The sequence below is a fragment of the Haemaphysalis longicornis genome, unplaced genomic scaffold, assembly GCF_048455015.1.
Source record: "Haemaphysalis longicornis isolate Haplotype H1 unplaced genomic scaffold, Haemaphysalis longicornis Haplotype H1 scaffold_1, whole genome shotgun sequence".
Taxonomy (NCBI): domain Eukaryota; kingdom Metazoa; phylum Arthropoda; class Arachnida; order Ixodida; family Ixodidae; genus Haemaphysalis; species Haemaphysalis longicornis.
In genome coordinates this window covers 470838975-470863094 of record NW_027526203.1, presented here as the reverse complement: position 1 = coordinate 470863094, position 24120 = coordinate 470838975, and the positions used below count along the sequence as shown (strand labels likewise).

The 24120-nt window shown below is 48.8% G+C and overlaps 1 protein-coding gene across 1 annotated transcript in view; it reads right to left on the bottom strand.

The window, feature by feature from the left end:
- The window catches only part of LOC144173652 (neuropeptide F receptor-like), a 590379-nt gene that overhangs the window by 421661 nt on the left and 144598 nt on the right, over nt 1-24120 (bottom strand). The window contains exon 2 of the mRNA XM_077701988.1: nt 17380-17474. The gene's annotated coding sequence lies outside the window, so the exon portion shown is untranslated. The remainder of the gene's footprint in view (nt 1-17379; nt 17475-24120) is intronic.

Sequence of the window (24120 nt, the reverse complement as noted above, 5' to 3'; positions counted from 1 at the left end):
GAGTGAGTACACACCCAGAAAAAAAATAGTGAGTACGATGATGAGTGAGTACAGGGGTAAGTCCACTACTCGTGAGTACAGTACTCATGAGTACACTACTCATGAGTATGAGTACTCATGAGTACAGCATTCATGAGTATGAGTACTCATGAGTTTGAGTACAAATGAGCATGAGTACTCATGAGTACACAGTACTCGTGAGTACAATACTCACGAATACTGGTTTTGCGAGTGCTTGCAATCTTGAGTATGTGCACTCGTGAGTACAGTAGTGCAAACAAGTTTTATAACGAGCTCGAGTTTGGACGCGCGTGTACGAGTCGCAAACAATTAGCGGTGCCGCTGTGCAGCTTAACTGTCAAGGATGGCAAAATTAGACAACGAAAACTGCACCTCGCCCTTTTCCCGTCCCTGTTTGGCGCTGTAAGCGTTTCTCGGCGGTCGCTTGCAAAGAGGTCACGGTGAAGAGGGAAAAACGAGGGGGTGAGTGCCCGGTGGGAAACGCGGCCGCTGTTGCTCTTCTCCTATGGCACTTGTTGACTGCTGCACTTATTTATGTTGACGCGGCCTGTGAACGTGCGGCGGCTTCATTGCGCTTGCTCCCTTCCAGTTGTTTTAGGGGAGAGGCGGTGGAGGCTGCTAACAATGCACGCACTAGGCGTACTGAAGTCCCTCTTTTTCGGTCTTCAGAAGTTTCCGTAGACGCATGTCACGCTGTGTAGTCGTTTCGTGAGCCGAACCGCTCATTTCAACAGTCGCGTTAATTTATGTAACTCGCGTCAAACCGCCTGCGTGGTTTGTAACATTTGTCTCACCGAAATTGTCCGCACCATTCCGCTGTGAGTATTCAAGCGAAAGTTTGGCTGATGTACGTGCGCCAATATGGTTTTATTAGGCTCCCGTTTTGAAACATTTTGCTCAGGTTCGCTAGTAATATGGTCTCGTGTAGTGCCATTTACAAGTGAGCATATAGCACCACCGTACAGGCGCGGCGGTGGTATTTTCCCCACCAATGGAAATAAAATATCCGAGTACACCTAAGCACGTTTGTGAGTTGTGAATTGTACATCATAATATCCAGTTGAACACGTGCGACGCCGTGTTTAGCCTCGCATATTTTGTCGAAGAGCTCTGGCATCTTGCTGCTGGAGGAGCGTTTTGCTTTCGAGTGGCAACCCCATTCGCCGCTTCTCGTTTACGCCAGCGTGTAATGACGGCGCTGACGATGACGGTGAATTTCGGTGGTTGTTATTCCCCTACCTTCACTACTGTTTACAGGCGGGCGACCACCCCTCGCTAGCAGCTACTGCCGAGTTTAAGCTCGCACTGTGGGAGGCCTCGTGAAGGAATCGTTTTGAAATGATGAACGCCAACGCCAGACGCCGGGATTGTCGCTTAAGCTCGCGTCTTGGAACGTCTCGTAAAACATGTGGATTGCGCATAACGACGCCACCTCACTTTTTGATCGATCGCTGTCAGCTTCATCCGCACTGCTCCAGATAAGAGCTGCAGATTTCCACTGTGCAACCAACCCACCAACACGGCAATACCGTGACGTCAGTGCAAGCTATCACGCCTACGAAAAACGCGTCTGCAAACTTTGTTCTCGAGTACACGAAGCACGGCAGCGCAGTTCGACACTGCTGTAACGGATGCCAAGCACCGGCAGCAACTGGTTGCCCTGCGGCCCTCGACTGCGAGCGATACCCTGTCCACGCCCCCCCCCCCCCCCCCGCCCTCCTCCCCCCCCCCGAACACACACACACACACTGTTGCGACTGGGCCATTCCTGCTCAGTCACCACTGTTGCGACGCTGCCCTGCTCAGTCCGCCATCGACGTGGCGCAGAGCAGAGCGATGAAGTTGTCGAGCCGACGGTGATTTTAAACTGCATTTATATACAATATATACAAAGGTAGCAAGAGCGTTACATGGCTCGCACAAAGGCGATAGCACTTCTCAACTCAGTGCCTCCAATGAAATGCCGCCGCACAGCCACTCCTTCAGGGCTGGTTTTATACCCCCGGGGTTTTGCCGCAGCCGCGTGCAGTTCGAATCTTTGCAATTAGGACTATCACTGGCAGCAGTTTGAAGGCGAAGTGACTGCGTCAGCCGAGCCACAACAGGAAAGGGGAGGCGACTCAGCGGCGCCGTCTCCAGGGTCTACTCGCTGCGTGTCTTTTTCGGGCCGGTCGTCGCAGGCATGATTTGGTGCGGCCATCTCGATGGGAAAACGAGAGTAGACTCGGAGGCGCTGTGTGCCGCCAAGTCGCGGTACGTCTGCCGCGGGCTGTTTGACCGAGGCGTGAATCGGGCCCACCATAGGCGCGTCGCCAGGTGCAGCAAATTTGCGTCGGGCGCTCTGGTTAACCGCACACACACGCACACAAAAAATTAGTGATTAAGGACAGACCCGTGGGGGTTTCAACCGTGCGGTTAACGGAAATACACACAACGATGCGAAGCGCCCCTGTCCTGTCCCTTTCTCGCTGCGGGACCTCCCTCTTTGTCTTTTCGCGCGGTAGCCGGTTTTCGTCTTTCTGTTTATCTGTTACTTTGCGGGCTGGCGGCTGTTGCGAGGGGTACGGTTGCGCAATGTTCGCAGAATGCGGAACAGTGGCGGCAGCGTCTCTTTCCAGCTGGTTTTAAAGACGATAGCCTTTCTTTGGCTTTTTGAGCGCGACAATGTTGGCCTGTCAGTCTCTCTGTTTGTGTCTGTCATAAAGATAATTGATTATTGCAACTTAATATCACGCCCCTCTGTATACATGGGAGCTACTGGGGTCACCGTTAAGTAGCTTTATGTACATAATGTGCCCTCTCTACAACTGGCCAACTGCCCCGCGATTCAGCCGCTCGGCAAAAAGGTAAAGAAATCCTTAATCGAGGGCTTCACAATGGCAAAATATTCCCTTGCTACTAAAGCTGGTACCATGCTTCCTATTTATGAGCTTTGTGCAACAAAAATAAAACAGGGATATTTGAACCCAGACATAAATACGAAAGTGATGTGAAAGTGAAAGTCTCAGGCTACAACCCCGCGCGCTTCGAAGACACATGGAGTCTCGGGAGTTCTTATTTACAGACATGAATTATACACGGAACCGTAGCCATACAAGCTTGGCAAACAGCCGTGCGCTTTCTGGCGCCACCGGCGTCGACAGTGCATTCTTTATATGTGCAGTGGAGCACACGATTAAAACGTTGCCGCCCTTTCGAGCTATTACGGGAACTGTACGTCATTAAAGTAAGAAAAAAAAAACAGCAGAGCGCGGCGTCAGAAATGCATCAGAAGGCCGATTTTTTTCCCTCTTCGCTGAGCCGCCTCGCTGGCGCGCCGGCACCGGGAGCGCGAGCGTGAAAGTAAAAAGAAAGGGTGTGCAACCGGCGGCACAAGGCGGCCAAAAATCCGCGTTTTTGTTTGTTTGTTTTGCTGACCTCGGTTAACCCACGCCATCGACCAATGAGAGGCATCCCATTGCCTGTTGCCCTCAGCTCTTTTCCTGGCACCGTGATAGCATCCCTGGAGAGAAAGAAAGGAGCGGCGCGCCACCCTGACGCCTTTCCCTGCGTCCCGATACACACGACGGACCGAGTCCGCGGTCCAATCGGTCACGTGAGAAACGTCACGGTCCGCCGCGGTCCGATCCAAAGCAGAGCGCATCCACACGGCGGGCCGGCTGAGCGGACCGCGAATGGCCAACCGTCTTAACTCACAAGATAGAAGGTTGAACACAGACGCCGTTTGGCCGCGACAACATGTTGTAACGCACAAGCCTGCACGAAACGTTTCATCCCCACAATAACGGCCACCCGCATGCAAGCCGGGCGGGCGTGCTCACTCAGCCGCCGCCGTCGTTCGCACGAAGGCGACACGACGAGCGGCGACGGGGCGATCCGGGCTGCATACGGCTCGTCACCGCTCGCTGGAACCGAACTCTTCCCTAAATTGAGGTCGACATGCGTGAAACAAAGTGATAATCATAGCTACCATCGCACTAGTAAGAGTCATAGGACTCGCAAGAAAAAGCGCGAATGAAGTATGCGTCGCGATTGTGAGCCTAGCCCGTTGCTTATCCAACCGCGGGTGATTTACAGGCTCCTTCGAGCGCTTCGAAACAGCCGCGCTGCCCGCGCTGTTCTCTATTGGCGCAACTGGACGCGGCTCCGCCCACGCGACGTGGCCGCTCTCAGACCACGCTGGTTTATGTCGCGGTCCGCCGTCGAGAAAGCGGACCGAAAAGCCTCAGCGAATATTTGAACCGCGAAGGCCGTGGTCCTGCGCGGCCCAACGGCGGTCCGCGCGAACTGGTGACGTCCTATCACGTGATGCGCGGACCGCGGTCCAAATAATCGTTTTGGTCCGCCGTGTGGATCGGCGAACACGCAAGCCTTAGCCAAGAGGTAAACACATCAGGGAGGGAGTACTTGTGGCGGTTGCGTCGTGAAACTTGCAACTTCGCGCTGCGTAGCAGTGTCGCCCGTTCCTCTTTCGCCCGTTCCTCTTTCGTGCTGTCCCGGCGCCGGTCCACGCAACCAATGACATCGCATCCGGATCGGTGGATATGGCCCCGACAAGCGAGCAAGACGCACGGCGCCCGAAATGCACCATACATGGCGAACGACCACACACCAATTAGAGGGGAGTTTCCTAAATAAAACGAGACGCACAGCGCACGTAACGCACCGGAGGTGACGAACGACATCCAACTTGAACCAGTGGAGCTGACCACGGCGAACGCAGTGCACAGCGCACGGAACGCCGCCAAGCCAGCACACACGGAGGAAACTGCTAATCGCGACATCATCCGCGCTGCTGCTATCTGGACTTGGCCAGCGAATGTTACAACCGCAGAAATCACCTGGCCACAAGCAACAAAAGACCCAGCGGACGCGGTTCAACCCTACCGGAACGTACGAGCTCTCCGACACCCGCTGCTCCAGCCCGAGTCCAGCGGACGAACGACATAACACTCGTGCAGGTAGGTCCGTCAACGAGCAACGACACGGCCAGCGCATGCGGCATGTCCGAGCCAGAACGAACAAGATCCCCGGCACCCGGGCTCCGACCGAGACTCACACGATAAACACCATTTCGTACAAGAGGACGCAACCGCGAGCAAGCGGACTCGGGACGAACGGAGCCTGCTTGTATGGGAGAGATAGCGATTATAGCATTCTCAAAACAACGGGCAAAAGGCGACGGCTTGAGCGACGACACGGACACAGCAAGAACGGCAAAAAATGAACCCTATCCAGACGAAGGCATTGAATGCCTTAACGATGAAGTCACGCTTGCGACGCCAAGGAATGTGGGACCGAACGGACGGCACGAACTACGCCCGCTTCCCCACCACAACGGTTTCACTTCCGAAACAACACGGCGACTGCGAGCACGGAGCCGCAACGACTTTGACCGATCAGCCACGCCACCCTACGAAAGCGCCACGCTACCGCACACTAAACGAAAGGCCAATCGGCTCCCGCACCATACGCAACGCAGACGTCAATTCAAGCAACGTCCTCAACGCGCCGAACTATGCCTTCCCTACACAGCGCAGCTCGCCACCGGACAAACCGGACGTCTACGCCCCCACATGCATCAAGCACGCGACGAGCTACACGAACACAATCGCCGACGGAAGCGGCGCGACTAACGCAACGCCGTAAACACTTGTGGGGATCGCGACTTTCACGCGAACCCCTTTCTGGCTAGATTCCCATCGCGGCCGGCGCACAACGCGCCTCGCTTACGCGACGGGAACCATACGGGAGGGCGCCAGTGACCGGACGGTTTGTTTTCGCCCTGGTGGAAGCGTTGACCCTTTTCCCCTCTGCCTTACCCGAGAACCAGTTCTTCCTCGATACTAGCGCCACCGTAAGGCGAAGTCTGGTGGGACGTAGCATGACGAGGGGACGCGCTCTTGTCTTGCGGATCCGGTAGCGCGCGGACGTTTCGGCGCGCTGGTCCTGACCTGGGGGAACGCGCCACAAAGGACGCGTCCGGGCGAGCTGAGAGACTGCAACCGCGCTCGCACTGCGCAGCGCTCCGCTACTCCGGTATGCCATGGGTGAGTCGAACCATCTCGATCTCTAGCGTTGTTTACTGCCTCGCTCCCAGTGTTACCGTTATGGCCTACGATCAGTCTGTATGCAGTGTATTTGATTTGCACTTTGCAATAAATGCTGCCATTGATGTTTTGCCCTCGCCGCCTCCTGCCTTTGTCTGTCTCCGCAAACAACGGACCCGTCCGCAGCCGGCGCTCGCAAGGCATGTTTGCTGAGCGCGGATGGCTGCGGGGTGGGAAATCACTAGTGTGTGAAATGTAGAATCCCACATCTGGCGCCCCAACGTGAGGCCTTGTTTGCGGAGACGAGCAGGAGGCACGGCAGCATCCTTTGTTCTGGCGTCGGACGATCCGAGCACAGACAACAGACTTCAGGCCTAACTGGCTGGAGCGAGTTATTAGCAGAGGCGAACTTTCCTGAGAGTGAGGCGAATTATTTATTGCTGCTGCGTTTTTAATTTGTTAAGCGCCGAGTTTGCAGCAATCGTGTATATGGCAGGAGATCGCTGCCAGTTAACACGTGGTCTCCGAATTTTTGTCGGGTCGTTGTTGGTTATGGAAACGAGGGTTTCCGAGTTTGCATCCATGCGAGACCGGGAGCCCGTGCCGTTGTGTCAGCCCGAAGTGAGTGTGTACGGAAGCTGCAATTTGGGTCCGAGTTTTCTTTCGTTTTGTCGACTCCGGGAGTCGAGGCTCTGGGAGCCGTGTGGCCGGGCCACGTGTGCCGCAAAAGGCTAGCTGGTATTGCAGCCTGGCACGGGCGCTCCGATACCGCTGACTGCGGTAGGCGCCGTTCGCTCATAAGCTGCTTGTGTTGCAGCGAGCGAGTAGGACCCTAACAAAGCAGATGTCTCCTCACGGCTGCACGTACGGGCACGTTCAGGGTTTCTTTCGTTTGGTCTGTTTTATTTTGGTGTGTTGTTGGATGCGGGTCGTTTGCCGAAGTGAGTGACCCGAAGGCTTTCGCAGCCGGTCCTCCCAGACGAAGGCACGACCTTGGGAACAATGCGAGGGCGCATGGAGCGTTCCCCCTCTTTTGTTGATCGCCTCGCGCGAGAGAAAGGAATCTCTCCCGCCTCAGGAAAGACTTGATTTGACCCCTCGCTGCTCGAAAAACTGCTTTCCGCAGCGTAGTTGTTTTTGTTGTCGCGCCACGCGGGCGACGGGACTGAAGGGGGGCTTCATCCCTCGTCCACTGACGGGGAGAATTACGCGAGGCAAACTTTGCGCCCGCTGATTGTAACGTCGCAGGAGCCCTGTTGTTCGGCTCGAGAGACCAAGCTCTATTCACGTAAACTAAGCGCCACTGTGTTGAAACGTATTTCAGCATTTTTACGCAAGCGGCGTTCATGTGTGTGAACATAGGGCTGTCGTTGGGAGCAAGTACTGTTTCCGCGTTCATGTGTATGAACGAAGTGTTACTGATGCGAGCAAATCCTGCTTTCGCATTTGTGTGGTTAAGCATCGCGCCGGGCGGTCGATGCGACCGTGTGTGTTCTTTGTGCCCTGTACCGTATAGGGTTAGAACAGGCTCTAGCTCTGTTGACATTTCCAGAGCGGTTGCATTGCTGACAAACTTAGCAGTTGAACCGTCAGATTGTGTCACGTTGTTGATGCAATCGAGTTGATATTCTCCCTACCCTGCACGCTGCAGCGTTAGGACACTTTGGCGTGCTTTGTTGACGTTAACAAGCAGGTTGTTATGCCGATGCCATGGCAATTGTGATATTCGACATCGAACCACGTGATGAAGGGGATTAAAGGGCTACTGCAGCCTGTTTGTCCTGCCCTATACATTGTAGGGTTTGGACTATTTATTGGGCTTTGTTGACATTAACAGAGCGATGGCAATGCTGACAACTCGTCAGTTGTCGTTAGGATCGCGCCACAAAGGCGGCGCGATCGGAGAGCTATTTTTCTGCCGTACACTGAAGGTGCGGGGAGTTTCTTTGTGCAGCTAAGCCACCCCGGCTTGGACCACATGACGGAGCGTGTTTATGCTGCTGTCTACTGTTCCGGGCGAGCTGCCGAGCCTGCTGAAGGGGTGCGGTGCGGCATGCCGTCACCAGCCTGGCTGAGAGAGTCGGCAGTCTGGTCGCTCGGCGGCGACGGGCCATCACGGATGTGCCGCCACTTGAGCAACGCTTGCTTGGGTTGGCTGGTGCGATTCTTCCCGGAGCTACCCGCCTGCAGACATCAGCGGGCGACGACCGGGCCTGCTGGTACACTACCAGCGGTGGCATTGGACGAGTGGAAGCCGGCGTAGGCAACACGATGCAGTGGCTAACGATTTAATCGACGAACGAACTTTTCGTCGCCTCTAGTCCTGTAGTCAGCTCTCACCGGCGTACGCAAGGAATTTAGGAGGGAGGGATGTGGGGATCGCGACTTTCACGCGAACCCCTTTCTGGCTAGATTCCCATCGCGGCCGGCGCACAACGCGCCTCGCTTACGCGACGGGAACCATACGGGAGGGCGCCAGTGACCGGACGGTTTGTTTTCGCCCTGGTGGAAGCGTTGACCCTTTTCCCCTCTGCCTTACCCGAGAACCAGTTCTTCCTCGATACTAGCGCCACCGTAAGGCGAAGTCTGGTGGGACGTAGCATGACGAGGGGACGCGCTCTTGTCTTGCGGATCCGGTAGCGCGCGGACGTTTCGGCGCGCTGGTCCTGACCTGGGGGAACGCGCCACAAAGGACGCGTCCGGGCGAGCTGAGAGACTGCAACCGCGCTCGCACTGCGCAGCGCTCCGCTACTCCGGTATGCCATGGGTGAGTCGAACCATCTCGATCTCTAGCGTTGTTTACTGCCTCGCTCCCAGTGTTACCGTTATGGCCTACGATCAGTCTGTATGCAGTGTATTTGATTTGCACTTTGCAATAAATGCTGCCATTGATGTTTTGCCCTCGCCGCCTCCTGCCTTTGTCTGTCTCCGCAAACAACGGACCCGTCCGCAGCCGGCGCTCGCAAGGCATGTTTGCTGAGCGCGGATGGCTGCGGGGTGGGAAATCACTAGTGTGTGAAATGTAGAACCCCACACACTGTCAAGTTCAGGTCTGACGAAGTCAATCCCACGGCACACACACAATAAAATAAAGCAGATTTGAAATTCACCGAACCTCAACGAGAGGAACACCCTCTTAACAAAGTTTCTAGTATCCGGAACAACAAAAAACAAACGCCAGCATCGAGCATCTGTGAATAAGCGGACAGTGATCTGGATACGAACGGACGTCAATCTACGGAAACGCTTTATTGTGCCTGGGGGCAGGCACAATTCAGATTTGGAGCACGATTAGGAGAGTATCAGCGCGCCCGGAAACGAAAACAGACGACAAAACCACCCGAAGACACGCAGAAAACCGCAGTTTACGGCCACGGCCGCACCGACGAGCCCCGAGCTCCCCTGAGCCCGACCCTGTGTTTTTCTAATCAATTAAACATTTAATTTTTTTTCTATTTAGTCTATCATTCGAGATACGACCTAGCTAACAGTGCAGATAAGTTGATTATTCGTGAGTAATACAAATTGAGTACTCATGAGTGCAGATTGAGTACTCATGAGTGCAGAATGAGTAGTACTCATGATTGCAGAATGAGTAGTACTCATGATTGCCGAATGAGTAGTACTCATGAGTACAGAAGATTGAGTACTCATGAGTACAGAGTGAGTACTCATGAGTATAGATTCAGTACTCATGAGTACAGATTGAGTACGAATACTCGTGAGGGCAAATGAGTTTGAGTACAAGTGAGTATGATTACAAATGAGTATTTGATGAGTGAGTACGAGTGATTTTGTGAACAGACGAGCTTTTTGAGTGTGAGTTTGATTGAGTACAGCGTGAATGAAAAAAATTGTGATTGAGTTTGAGTGAGTTCCTTCTGTTTTGCCGACCTATGGTTCAGGCATATACTCCCGGGAGAAGTACACGCTTAAATCCAGCGATACGGAAATACATAATCAGCGTAGTATAAACAGAGGCGCCAATTGGTACGTTGACGCCATCGGCGCCAACGTTCCGATGCAGTGCTTGGCATACTAGAGTCGCTCGCAGAATGAAATAGATCGACCGTGCTTAAGGTTAAATGAGACCGTAGGTAAAATATCATGGAGAATAGTAAACCGAGACATTTTACGGTTTATTGACAAAACAAATTGGCTCCTATTGGCTACGACGCATCCAATAGCGCTTGTTTCGCATTAATAAATCACAAAGAAAAGCCACTCATCCGTTGCTTAGGCAACGCCTTGGAGCACTGATATAAAATCCTGCAGGAATAATCCATGTTCGATGATTGCCTTTTAAAGCGAAGCATTCTTTGACTTCGCATTTGGAGAATTAGTGTGTGTGCACGCGTGCGAGCGTTCGTGGAGGGAGGGGGCGGGCGCTACTTATAGAGAAACCACAACTGTTCGGACGTATTCAAACGCACTTGTAACAGGAGGCCAGGTAGTCAGATAGGCAGCTCTTTGAAACGATATTAGTAGCTAAGGAATGCATTGATTAAAATTACGCCAACTTGACCATTCTGTCAAAGACCGGGAAGCACGGAAGGTGTTGAATTCTATACTATTGGCTTCCCCTTTGTAGCGGTGTGATGCCAATGTCGTCTTACCAAAAAAGGACTAATATACCTATGTTTTATACTCTTGGTTTAATGCTAGCGCTGCTTAGGGCAGACACAAAAAAGCTTATTAGGAAAAATACTTTTTTTCCTGTTACAGGTGGTAACTATCCTAGGCAATATTCCCCTCTCTGCTTTTCGTCCACCAGCATTCTAATCTTCTTTTCGTCGCCTCGACAGCCTTGAAGTTAACTTCTTCTGTGCTACCCTTAAATCCTAGGGCCTCTGGAAGCCGAATATTTGCCTCATGTAGATTTGGATAGATACCCTCCCATTTTAATACTATGTGCCGCATAGCTTCTGTTTCTTTCCCGCAGACCACGCGTACTCCATCATTTTGTGAATACTTCCCCACGAAGCTCTTAGTTCGCAAGCAACCTGCTCTAGCCTCAAAAAGCAAAGCACTGCCCTGGGAATTATCGCAGAAATTTTCCTTTCTGATGTTCAATTTCTCATCCCTGTACATCTCTAACGACGTTTTAGCTTCCATTTTTTCCCTCCATTTATTCGTTTCAATCTGCCTTGCCTCTTTTTTGGTTACCTTGGCTGTTTTGGATTCTCCACTGTTCTTTTCGTATTTCATCGCTAGCCTTCTAGTCTTTCTTAACCACTGCGTGTTCACGCTTTTCAAGTATAGGTACCTAAAAACCTTAGCTGCCCACCTTCGTTGATCAATTGCTCTCAACCTCATCTCAAGACATATTTTACTCTGTGCTTCTCGAACTTCAAACGACGCCCAGCCCATATCTGCCTGCACTGCTTCGTTAGTTGTTTTTCCCTGTGCGCCTAAGGCCAGAAGGCCTACCGTTCTGTGGCTCACTTCAAGGCCTGATAGAACGTCTGATTTTAAGCAGGGTACAGCATTCGCAAATGTGAGACCCGGAACCATTACTGCTTTCCACATTACTCTCACTACTTCACATTTGGTATACCCCTACAGAGCTCTATGCGTCATTATAGCTGCGTTTCGCTTTCCCTTACCCTTAAGTTGCTCCTCGTGAGTTCTGAAGTAGTTATCCCCTTCGTTTATCCAAACTCACAAATATTTATATTCCTTTACTCTGGGTAATTCGCCTTGCTGGATAGACACTGCGTCAGTGGTAGCCTCATTGAAAACAATTATTCCCGCTTTTTCTGCTCTAAAATTTAACCCGAGGTCGGTGGCTTCCTGGCCGCTAATATTTATTAGCCGTTGCATATCGGTCTGGTTATCAGCTAAAAGAACAATGTTGTCTGCGTATAACATTCCCGGAATACGCTGTTGTACCACTTCGCCTTGCAGCATATGGGTTAGGCTGAACTCTACTTGACTTTCTTCCAGTTTCTTTTCTGACCCTGCCATGTAAAGCATAAACCGTATTGGGCTCAATGGGAATCCCTGTTTAAGTCCCCGATGGGTGTTGACCTGCTGGGGGCATTTCTGTCCTTCCCATGTAAGGTGAACTCTATTGTCTTTATAGATTGCTATAAGGAACTGTATTAACTGGTCATCTATTCCTTGGAGTTTCAGCATTCTCTACAGCAGTTCTCTGTTTACGTTGTCATATTCCCCTTTATTGTCCTAGTATGTATTCCATGATGGTCTAGTCTGCGCTTTCGCAATTTCAATGCATTGCGTTATCACGAACAAATTATCATCCAATCGCCTGTCCTGTCTAAATCCATTCTGCAGTTTGTTTGTTTATTGTTCAAACGCAATACAGGAGGAGGTCCCGAAGTTCCAGAGAACTATCCGGGAGACCTCCCATGAAAAGATATCAAAAACTGTTACATTTGAAAGCAGCGACAATTATACATTACTGAATAAAGCAACCTGATTAGTACGCAAAAACACTTCATAGACAAATTAGGTTGGACATTGTACAAGAATAATATATTTCATGAAATTTTGAACAATACAGTCATCGGCATACCCAGAGCATAATTCTAAAGTTAACTGTCAACTGAAAGCTGAGGCAAAAAAACTGCGTACAAACAAGCATAATGTAGCAATGACGAATCACTCAGAAACTTAGAAAACATATAATATTTGAGGAATCCTGTGAAGTTATCCACCCGTCTGTAATAAGAGTGTAATGAAATATTGCTTCACCCTTCTACTGAACTGTGTTGACGTCTGAGATGATTTGATATGGTTAGGGAGGCGGTACCATATTGAAATGCCCATGAAGCAAGCCGTAAATTGACCATAGTTTGTTTTGACTTTGGGTAGTAAAACATTGTTATTGTCGGAAAACCACGTGTTATTGTAATTAAGCATGGAAGTGGCTGTTAGGCTGTCAATAAATATTTCCTGGGCACGAGCACCGTAAATCAGTGTGGTTGCTTTTTCCTGAAAAATATTTATCAGAGGCAAAATATTTAAGCCATGAAAAATCGGTTTAGCGTGAGCCATATGAAAGGACTAAACGTAATGAGCCGCAACGCTCGGGTTTGTAAATGTTGCACATGTGCAAGATGAGTGGCGTATGCAGACACGCAGTATTGCAAATGGCTATGAATGAAAGCGGGATAAAGAGAGATCATGATGTAACGCGGAAAATAGTGACGTGATTTCATAAGTACCCTTAGCCCAAATCCGATTTTTTTAGGTAGCAGTTTAGTGTGCAGATTGAATTTTAGGTGTTGGTCCAGCAGCAAGCCTAGGAACATCACATCTCGTGAGGGATGAATGACATAGTTTTGTAACAGTAACGGTGATGTTAGTTCAATTGCGCGCAGCTGCGAGTGAAAGATTACAAAATGGGTCTTTGTAGGGTTTATGAAAAGTTTGTTTTCTACGCACAAGTGGGATAGGTTGCTTAGATCATGATTTAATTGATCAACCATTACGTTTGCCGATTTATTGTAAGCATGGATGGTTGTATCATCAGCATACAGCAAGCAGATACTACAACGTACACATTCTGGCAGGTCGTTTATATATATTAAAATAATATTGGGCCCAGAATAGAACCCTGAGGGACACCTTTACTAATACTGAGTGGTTGTGAAAGGGAATCATTAATTTTGACGACTTGAGATCGGTTAGTTAAGTAGCTGCGCAGTAATGATAAGGCGGGACCACGGTTTCCAAAATTTTCAAGTTTTTGGCAAGGTTTATTATGACCAATGTATTGAACGCTTTTGTGAAATCAATGAACACTGCTCCAATATTGCCACCTGCATCAATTGGGCGTTTTATATTGTCGGTACGAGATATTAAAGCAAGCTCAGTAGAATATCCTGGGCGGAAGCCATACTGATGTGGTGTTAGAATGTTAAATTTTCTGAGATACCTTAACAACCGAGTTACAAATAATTTTTCGATTATCTTGCTAAAAAACGGCAGTGCACAAATTGGATGATAGTTCGAGATTGTTTCAGGATTTCCTTTTTTGAAGACTGGAGTTACCCTACCGAGCTTCAGGGCCTCTGGAAATGTGCCAAATTTAAATAAACCGTTTATGACGTGAGATAAAGCGGGTGCAATATAATGGGCTACAAGCTTCATTTTTACGGGGTGTATTCCATCAAGTCCAGCCCCGTCGTTTTTTGGCTTAAAATAGTAGTGATAACTTCCTGCGCGTCAGTCGGAAGAGCGTAAAACGAGTGTACGAGTGAAGAAGGGCCAGTATATGCTGCACCGGAAGTTGATGAGGACCCCACGTCAGTACCAATAAAAGATCGATTAAATACATTGGCGATCTCAGTTAACTCAGTCAGCGTACCGGCCTGTGTAGTAATTTATGATACAGAGCGCTGTGATGTAGGCTGATTAAGAAAAGTTTTGATTAGTTCCCATGTTTTCCTAGTATCACCTTGACATTTTAGGATTTCCTTTTCGAAATAAGCCTTCTTCGCCTCTTTTAAGAGCTTGTTAAGCATGCTAGAATAATTTGTGAAACGTGCCCTTAGGGTTGGGTTGAAGAATTGACGCTTTAATTTCTTATGCATGTTGTGTCTTTTATTGATACTACGCAAAAGGGCCCGGGTTATCCACAGATTTCTTGGTGCAGAGTACCAGCGCGTGGTATGAGTGGTAGAAGTTGCAACTTTGTACGAACTTTGTATTATAGAAGTGAACTTTTCGAAGGCAATGATTGGGTTGAACTCGGAAAGAACGGGATGCAATTTAGTGTTCGCAATAGCCTCTATAAACTTCCCGTTTTCGAAAGAATGCTTAACCTGCTTGTGCGACTGCTCTGATCTGATAGACTTCGAAAGTAGAAACGTAGGATAATGATCAATTATTGAAACACTAACAACACCTGCAGAATATTCGGTTGTTAAATTATACAGTACGTGGTTTGTTATAGTTTGTGAGCCGGTTAGCGAACATCTTGTGGGTGCCGTTATAAGTGACTCAAGACCATAACCTGTGTAGCAGTATAGCTAGAACAACCAGAACTAGTTGGATCGGTGGTATCAATATTGAAATCACCAAATAGCAAAATGTTTTTGTTTTCACTGGTTAGCTTATCCAAAATCTCTTGAAGTTGTCAGCAGAAATCGCTGTAGTTGGACGATGGTGATCTATATATTGTGCCGACTATTGTACTTTGGTTATTTGTTTCCAGAAAGGATTGATTGAATTCTAACCACACAGATTCGACGTTAGCGCAATAGAATGAAATGCCTTTGCGACAAATGTATGAGTATTTATCAAGGATGAATATTGCAGAGCCGCCATAGCGACTGTTTTAGCGGAAGCTAAATTCAGAATTGTAACGGGGGATACCATATCAATGTTCATCGGTGGGAATTAGCCATGTTTCTAAAAAAAACGCACGACAGAGAAACAATGGTCTACAGTTGTAAAGAAGTCGATGATGTCGTCAAAATGTTTTGAAAGACTGCGGGCATTAAAGTGAATGAACGACTTATGAGTAGCTCGGGTTTCGTTAAGCAGGGATATAAGCTCACCGGGGCAGTAACAGGCCATTTTATCATCCCGGTCACAGAGCTGCAAGCGCACGCGGTTTAGTGAATGACGCTCAGGTCGTGGACGCTGGCGATGACATGCACTCGGCTGTCCTCGTCCTTTCTTGCCTTGATACAGCAGTTTGAGGTCCAGAGGAATTTCCATTCATGTTCCTTTTTCCGAGCGAGTGTCTGAGCGAATAAACGCTTATTTTCGGGCGTGAGGTGCTCGTTGGCAAAAACGTTATTTTCGTCTGTCTGAGGAAAGCCGAGTGCAGTTGTCGTCAAACGGGCTTTTCGAGCTTTGGCCACGAAGTCTGCCTTCTTAGCACGAGAACATAACCGAGCAATTATATTTTTCCCTCCCTTAGCCGGCACGCCGGGAACAACATCGATGTCAGCACTTGTGACAAGGCACCCCAAGTATTTCATTTTCTTCCATCCATGCTTGAATTTCTGATTTTATCGCCTGCATTACGAATCTATACACCACTGACGTACTGACGTTAACGTAAGTTCCCCGTGCGCCTCATTACCGCAGCGGGATGTTCCTCCGCTCGGTGAAAAGAGTGCGTTGCCACGAGTATTTTCAACGTGGCTTGAGTCGATGCTGTGATTTTTGAGGCTTGATCTACTTATAAATTACTGCAGTGACGACAAAAAAGTATTGAGAAAAAACCAGACGAATGTCGCGCATTCAGCGCAATCTCCTTCCAAAGCGCGCATGCGCTTTGACGCACGGGTACGTCTCTTTGGTGGAGTGATACCCTACATGAGCTTTGCCGTTCTTAACTTGTGCCCGAGTATTACAACTGCGGTTAGTGTTACTACGCTGCGTGGTGCAGCTAGTCAGAATAGTGCCGCGGGAGATTTCACCGGAACGCCAGCAGCGTGGCGATCCGCGGTGGTGCGGCAGAGCATCCTTTTTTTTTTTTCGTTGAAATAGTTTGATCCATGTAATGCCGCTGTTACTACGGCTTGTCTTAGCACTCGCTTTGTTTTGAGCTATTATCTCGCTTCTTTTCGACGCAGTTTTCAATTGGTTTCCTGACGACCAACCCAATGTCTATTTTATTCAAAAGAACAGTATTGGCATCGGTTATGTGCTGGTGTTTCGCGTGAAAAACGTTCAAATTTCCCTTTGCGTTAAAGAATGTTGACATGAATGAACAATTCCACGAGTGCTAGAGGTTCGGAAACGTGTTGCTATGTATTCGCGATTTTTTACTTTGACAGTGATAATTACGGCACCAGAGTTTTGAGGCCGAAAAGAGGCCAGTGATAATTAAGCGACCACTAATAGGCAAGCGTGACATTCAGGAAATCATCGTGGATTTTGCGTTAGTCCTAGGTTTCCGCTTCTTTCGCTTGGATTTTGATGCCTCTTAGCGTTCAGTAAACGACTCTTGGGTCATTTAGGAATGCAGCCATACTCTGACATGAAGACACTGCTTTGAGAGTAGAAAAGGGACAAGGGGTGCCCGTCTTTCATCAAATGGGGCCATTCAGCCTACCAGGCCTGGCTGTGGCCTTGTGCCTTTAGCTGTGATGCTACATTGGAAGTTTCGTCAACACACTGCTCAAAGGCGTCATAGAATAGAGTCATACCTAACTCTTTATCATTGTCACTCAGGCATGCCTTATCGTAGGCTGGAAGCACTGGGAGCTGAATGTGGCTTCACTCAAAGTGCCGACAGGTGAAACACAGCACAGTGCTAATGAGCGCAGCAAAAGCGAAACGCTGAACGCATTTGTGCCGCTCGGCGCAGAACACTGCTCACCTTCACCAACGGTGCCAGGCAGCTGTGTTTCTTTGCAACGCGCAGCCGGGGAATTCTGTTCGCTCGACGGCCGCAGCTCTCGAGCTGATGAGGGGCTGCGCAAGAGCAAACAGTCCACGTTGTTCCAGTGCTGCCACAGAGCCCATGCACTCGCGTCGGAAAGAACGCCGCAGCGTAGGCGTCGCGGACGAATGTGCGTGACGTGAGCAGCAGGAGTAGGTCTCTCTGTAGCTCTATCGATCAAAGGAAAGACCATAAAGAGAATACATGCCCGTTGTTCAGTTTAGCCTCCGCTCAGTACGGCTCTCGAGAGCTGTATGCGTTCGCTGCACAGCGCTATTTAGTACGATTACGTTCTGTGGTGGAAAAAAGTTCTCCGAGAAAGTTGACGTCCATCCCAGCAGTTCTTGGTGTTTTTTTTTTCCTATGTGTTGTCAGCCATTTTGTGTACCATCTCTTGGCCGGAACCATGTCAGATTTTTTAACTAACCAAGTTTACTAATGCTTTCGCAATAATATGACATTCCTCATTGACAAGCTTCCATGTTCCCAACAGCATAACGAGGTGTACATCGCAAAACTCTTCATGGCCATCCTGTACTAAATTTCACAGAGCCGAGCACATGGTTACGTTGCCGAATTTTCGGGAGCTGGCCCACAAACCTGGATATGCTTTGCAAACCGGGCACGTTGAGAACGGACACATATATCAATAGTAAAATATTAATTGTAAAGTGAAGAATAAATAAGTGATAATTAAGTAAGTTAGGAACTAACTAAGTAAGGACTAGTAAGTGATAAACATTTATTTCATTGTCAATCCCCCCGAGTGGGCACGTACACCAAACACTTTATAAGGGCATCATCATCATAATCATTATCATAATCGTCGTCATCGTGGTCGTCGTCGTCGTCATTAGAGCACGTAGATAAAGTGTGCTATGCCGCAAGGCGTTTTGGCGTACACCACCGCCGGCGGCGCACCGCCGGTTTCGCTAGAAAAATTTGTCTTCCGCAAGTTGCAGATTTCAGAAGTGCAGCCTGGCTTTAACCAAGATAGCAACGAGCTTGTTTTTTTACCAACGCGCAATTGCACATGCTCATCTGCCTCAAAAAGAAAATTGTAAAGACGCGACATTTTGAGCCGAAACTCTGTGTTACCTCGGTAAAAACCTTTCGTGGCCATCGTCGATAGAAACGTACAAGGTCCAAAAACTATCCCGCTCTGTACTCAGACCCCTCAATGAAGAGAGAAAGCTCATAAATGCTGTTTCGTAGGATCAAGTTAATAGCATCTCTGGTCAATCACCCCTTACCTGGTGACAGTGTTTCCTTATGGTTTTTTGTGTGTCCACACGATTGAAAAGCATCGCATTTTTAAACAAAGAAGAATTTAAATTTCTTTTTGCATACTCGCATAACCCTTTGCACTATATACCTGTGCTATTCATTATTTTCTGGTTTTTAAACTCGAAAACATTATTGACCTATGATTGTCGAACACCCGCCATCCACGGCAGACAAATGGCCAAAAACTCGAAGGGTAAAAAACGAATTCGCGAATGGTGATAATGCACATTCCTAAGGGAATGCATTATAAACGGAGGAGCTAATCAGGTGAAAAGAAAAATTGGGTAGCGTTTTGATTCGACTCAGGGTCCTCCAGAAGGCGTAAAGACCTCGAAGCCCCCGTACGGTGTACCACCCCAGTTCGATGATTCCAGCCGACCAAAGGCGAACCTAGCAAAAGGGCTGTGGCCCTCGGCGTAGAAATGCGTGTTACAGACATGTGCTCAGTAATGCAGGAGATATTTGAGTACGGTGATTGCACAAGTACCAATTACGTGGCTAGCAAAGCACGTTCCTGCTAATAGCGTTTACGCATAGTGCTGACCAGGGCGATAGGCCAAGCCTCTCAGTCATGGTAGCCGAAAGGGAAGAAAGAGCCGCAAAGGGAAAAAGGGTGACAATGATGGGGAGCATGATGAGAGGACATGTAGCGCATGCGCACCCCTGGACGCGGGCCACTGTAGCCACCACGTCATTGCCACGCATACAGAACGAGCGCGCTGCTTCCCGCGCGGGACTTGCTCTACGAATTTCATTGTTGCGCCGTTGCGGTGATGGACACTGCGTTGTGCTGCACTCAATGCCGGCACATCCGTTCCACAATTAAACGCTGATGTTTTTGCGCTCACTGCATTAATAAGGAGCGCTTAGGTGTACTAGAATTTTTTTTCTTGTAACAGGCACATTACTTTTTATTATCCTTTAATGCACCAGAGACGAACCTCTTCAGTATTAATTACGGCCTTCTTTCTGTCTCACTCTAAAAATTCAATGAAAGCTGGTTTCTTGGGCATTTGGTTTAAGGAAAGAACTTTAATAGCGCTGGATGTATCTAAAAACCAAGCACTGCCTATTGTAGAATAATTAAGGACAGCCAGAGCCGGAAGCAGCGAGAAACCTGGGTATGCAGCACGGGAGGGAAGCTAAGGGGAAACGAGTGAGATAATGGGGATAGTTAAACCTCCACCTTAAACTTTGGCTGCACGTTTCTTCGTATGAACTTGGGTCTGTGAGTGCAAGGTCTTTATTGTTTCATAATTGATCGGCTTTGCTAATGTGACGGATTCGCAATTTACAGAAGCTCGCAGTTTCACACGCAGATTTCAATGAACCTGCCAGTAAAGATGCCTTCCTGAAATATCACTGGCGATATTTCCAGGTTACCCGAGACCGCTCCGAAATATGTTCGCGATGAGCGGGAAAAGACGCATGAAGCGAAAATGAGCTGTTTTGGATTTAAACAGCTGCGCGTTAACCGGAATTCTATGTTGGCAGAGTTTGTCTTTTAACGAATGTTTACCCTTCCTGTTCTTGTACGGCTTTTGCGAGGACTTCAGACGCAACACGGGTGTTCATGCGTACGTTACCCCGCTGTACCTAGCATCGTATGCGCCCTTGTGTGCAGAACCCAAGTTTCCGAAGCTCCCTAACAAGCTCCTTTGGTAGCATCCGAGCGCAGCGACTACCGCTAATAACCGAGTTCAATTAACCAGTCCCAGGACAGCTTTCTCCGCTCTTTCTCCCGAACGAGGCTCAGTTTGTGTTTACTTTTAGCGTTCGGCTGTTCCTAATTACTCGCGGTTGCCCATTCGGGTTAGACGCGTCCTCATCACGGATAAACTAATGTAAGACGGATCCACTTTCAAGTCCTTTCAAAGCCCCGCCTCGACATTTTGCGCTTCCGTGAGTTTAGCTGCTTAAAAGCTTTTAAAGCAGCTGTTTAGCAGCTGTTTGAGTACAGTCAATGACATGCGGGTGGCAGGGGTAGGTAAATTCACCTCGCATGGTAACTTTGCGGAGAAAAACGGAAGGTACGAGAAAGAAAGCAGGCGGAGAAGAACGGGCTGAAGAGCACTGTGGAAAGCGTGCAACCACTGCGCCCTTTTTATTATTTTTATTATTCACATGTGGAGCCAGAACACGGTTTCTAGGGAAGAACCTTGGAAGAATTCGATAATTCTTCGAAGGTGCGCCGGGCCAACTACAGCAGACGGCGTTTAGCTCGAATAGTAATAAAAAAGAACGTAAACTAAAAAAAAAAAATAAGTGCAGTACAAATTCTGCACGAGTGCGCTTTGGCAGCCGTTTCTTCAACACTGTACGTCCGCAGGAACAGCTGTCGAAACAGAGGCTTCTGGGAATTCGTTTTAAAACTGCCTTGCTTTCGTCCCGCTGATGAACCTGTGGTAGCGGGTTCGATTTATGGCCACGGTGTTTTTTTTATTCATGCAGGCAATAAACAGTAAAACACGCTTTGGCGACCAAAAATATCGTGCAAAATTAGCAATATTTGTTGCTTATAAACCGTTTTCCAACACACTACCGCGGGTGTATATGTAGGCACGTATCACATCGATATAACAGCTGCAACTGTCGGGAATGTGCCGTAGCTAGATGTCACGTTTAGCTTTCAGGTAGGCTTACGCACAACCAGAACACAGCTTGGCGAACACTGACTACGATGGAGTGATTTCCCCAACGGGTGCTGGTTGGCGACGTTGGACCTCAAATCCTGACATTAGGCATGACATCCTATGTGTAGACTTAAGGCTAGGTGACCTTCAAGTTAGGCCTTACGGTGTGCCAGCAACACCACACTCGTTGTACGTCGAGCTGCTGCGCGTTACCGGTTGACGATGTTAGGCCTCAAAGCGCGACAATTAGCCTAACGTGGGTCCGTCTCATCCCAGCGTTGCTGCCTGCACCTGCTGCACATTAACCCTTGTGCCAGGGAGTTATACGTTGGAGAATACGGGAGGATTGAAGAATGAGGCTCAATGAACCCGTTCGTCCGAAATCGGATGAGGTAGGCCGCTAGTGTTTCCGCAATGAAGTGCCAACAGTACGTGATTTCGGCGCAAATCGAAGAACCCCTATAGGGGGTCTAAACTAATCTGCGGCCTTCCATTTGCTTTAAAGGGCTACTGAAGGGCTTTTAAAACCGGGTGGAAATCTATTTTTCGCGTTTAATACATTGGTTAGTTTATGCCTAGGAAGTTTTCTTCGGCATTTTTAGCTTGGGTACCGCGGTATTCGTCGGTAAGTTGACCTTACGCCCCGCCCACTGCTCTCTCCTGCATCGCCGGAAGAGCGAGAAACTGAGAAACAGTGACCGGAAGAAACGTCGTATACACAAGACGGCCAGCGACGTGCGTCGCCACCTCGCGGTTTCCCAGTTTTCTGGGCAACGTTCCGAATTAAGCAGGCGTGTAATCTAAACGTCATTAACCTTCATTCTGCTGGGTTGCCTCCGCGCTAATTTTTACCCATAATGCTACTGTGTATTTCATGATTCCCTAAAACGACTCCTAGATACTAGAGATATCATTCCTGAGCGCCCGTGGCTGCTGAATTCCATTCACAAGTAATCCGGGCCAGCCGTGTCATCGGATGCTCTGTGCCGGTGCCCTCCCGGTTCCACGCCCCGCACGCGGGCCCGGCTCGGAACGGGTAGCGCACACTTTTTTGCACCCGGGCCGTGCTCGAGCTTGAGCCAAAAATTTTTAGGACCGTGCCGGCCCGAGAGGGTGCGGCAGTGCCTGAGGCCCTGCATACGTGTGCCGCAAATTCGAAGTTACAAAAAGTTTTCTCATTTATCTCTTAGGTTAAAGGAAAACAACTACAAAAAAAAAAAAAACTAAGTGCAAAGTCAGTACGGCGCCGTTAAACGATACTATAAAAAGACTATTGGGCCTATAAAGCCTTGAAATCAATAAAAAAATATCTGGGCCCCACCAGCATAGTGGGAGAGAGCGGGCCAGAAAACGAGGGCACTCCAGCCACCAAGTACAACAAGATTGTCTTTTCCCTCTGCTTTTCAAAATAAAACAAACAGAATGAACGTGACCTCGAGGGAGGAGGAGGAATGCCTTTAATGATGAGGAGAAGCCAGTCTGGCAGCGAGCTTGGCTTGCTACTCCACATGAATATGAGAGGTGCAAACGTGAAAGGAAGCGATGACACAAAAACTCATACAGACACTACAAACACAAATAAGCACACACGAACTGACCGACGCAGGTTCGCGCACACAGCACGCGCACAGTGATATAGTTAAGGCAAACGGTCACAGGATTTTGCTCAGGCCGGCGTCACGGAGAAATGACTAGCGCTGCCCATGTTGCAGACTTTCAGGGACCAAGTTCTGTAGCAGAGCCCATGATTTTTCCGGATCAGAATTTTTAAATAGGCAGGAAAGAACATAGGCGCAGACAAAATAATGCGGCCTACATAACTGAAGGGAAAGGCAGAAATGAGGGGTGAAGTCGGACGCATCGTCTGCTGGAATTTCAGGCGCGTTCGTATCTGGGGTGCTGTTCCAGAAGGGCCGAGATTGAGCGGAACTCTGGAGACATGTGCACAGCTCTAGCGACGCCCACGTAACATGATGATAATATTTTGAGGCGGAGTTCAAGCGCTTTAAAAATGCGATCCACGATATTTGCTGGTTATTGATGGGACGTAACCGGTCCAGTGCAGCGCGCTCCAATGAGACGCGAATATATATAGGGCGTGGTGCATTTTAAGTGCGCCCTCTCGCTCCAGTGCTGCACTGGTGGCTACTGGGGTCAAGCAAATTCAACTACTTTACTTTATCATGCTTTTATTTTACTAATCTGTATTTCACAGCAAAGTTTATTTATTGTTTATTTCGGTTGTTCATAGGAGCTTTTTGTTTGAAATTTCTCGTCCTGTCCTAAGAAGCAGTATCTGCCAATTTCTGCTGTCGGTGGCAGACAATGCAATCACGTGACCAACGCCGACTGGCAAAAAAAAAAACAGTTTCTTAGTAAGAATACTAGAGAGGAATCTGCCCCCTGGGAATTCATGTCGTCGTGGGGGGTTATGGGCTTGGCGTGACAATCGGATTATTCAGCGGGTTTTTGGATTTGGGGCCATAAGGCCCTATTCTCGACTGCACAAATTCCCGGGAAATCTGGGAATTTTCCGGAAGCCTTTTTTGATTGGCTTTCAATTTTGGTCACGTGCTTCCGGTTGATAAAGCGGTTGTGTGTGCTAGCGTCATTTTGACGTTTTATGACGTTTACGGGCACCAGTTCTAAAGTTTGCCTAATTTCTCTTTACTGAAAGCACATAATTCTTGGCCAGCAATGAAAAACTAGACTAAAGGCACCGGACGCAGGTCTGTCTTTGCTATTCAACAACAATACT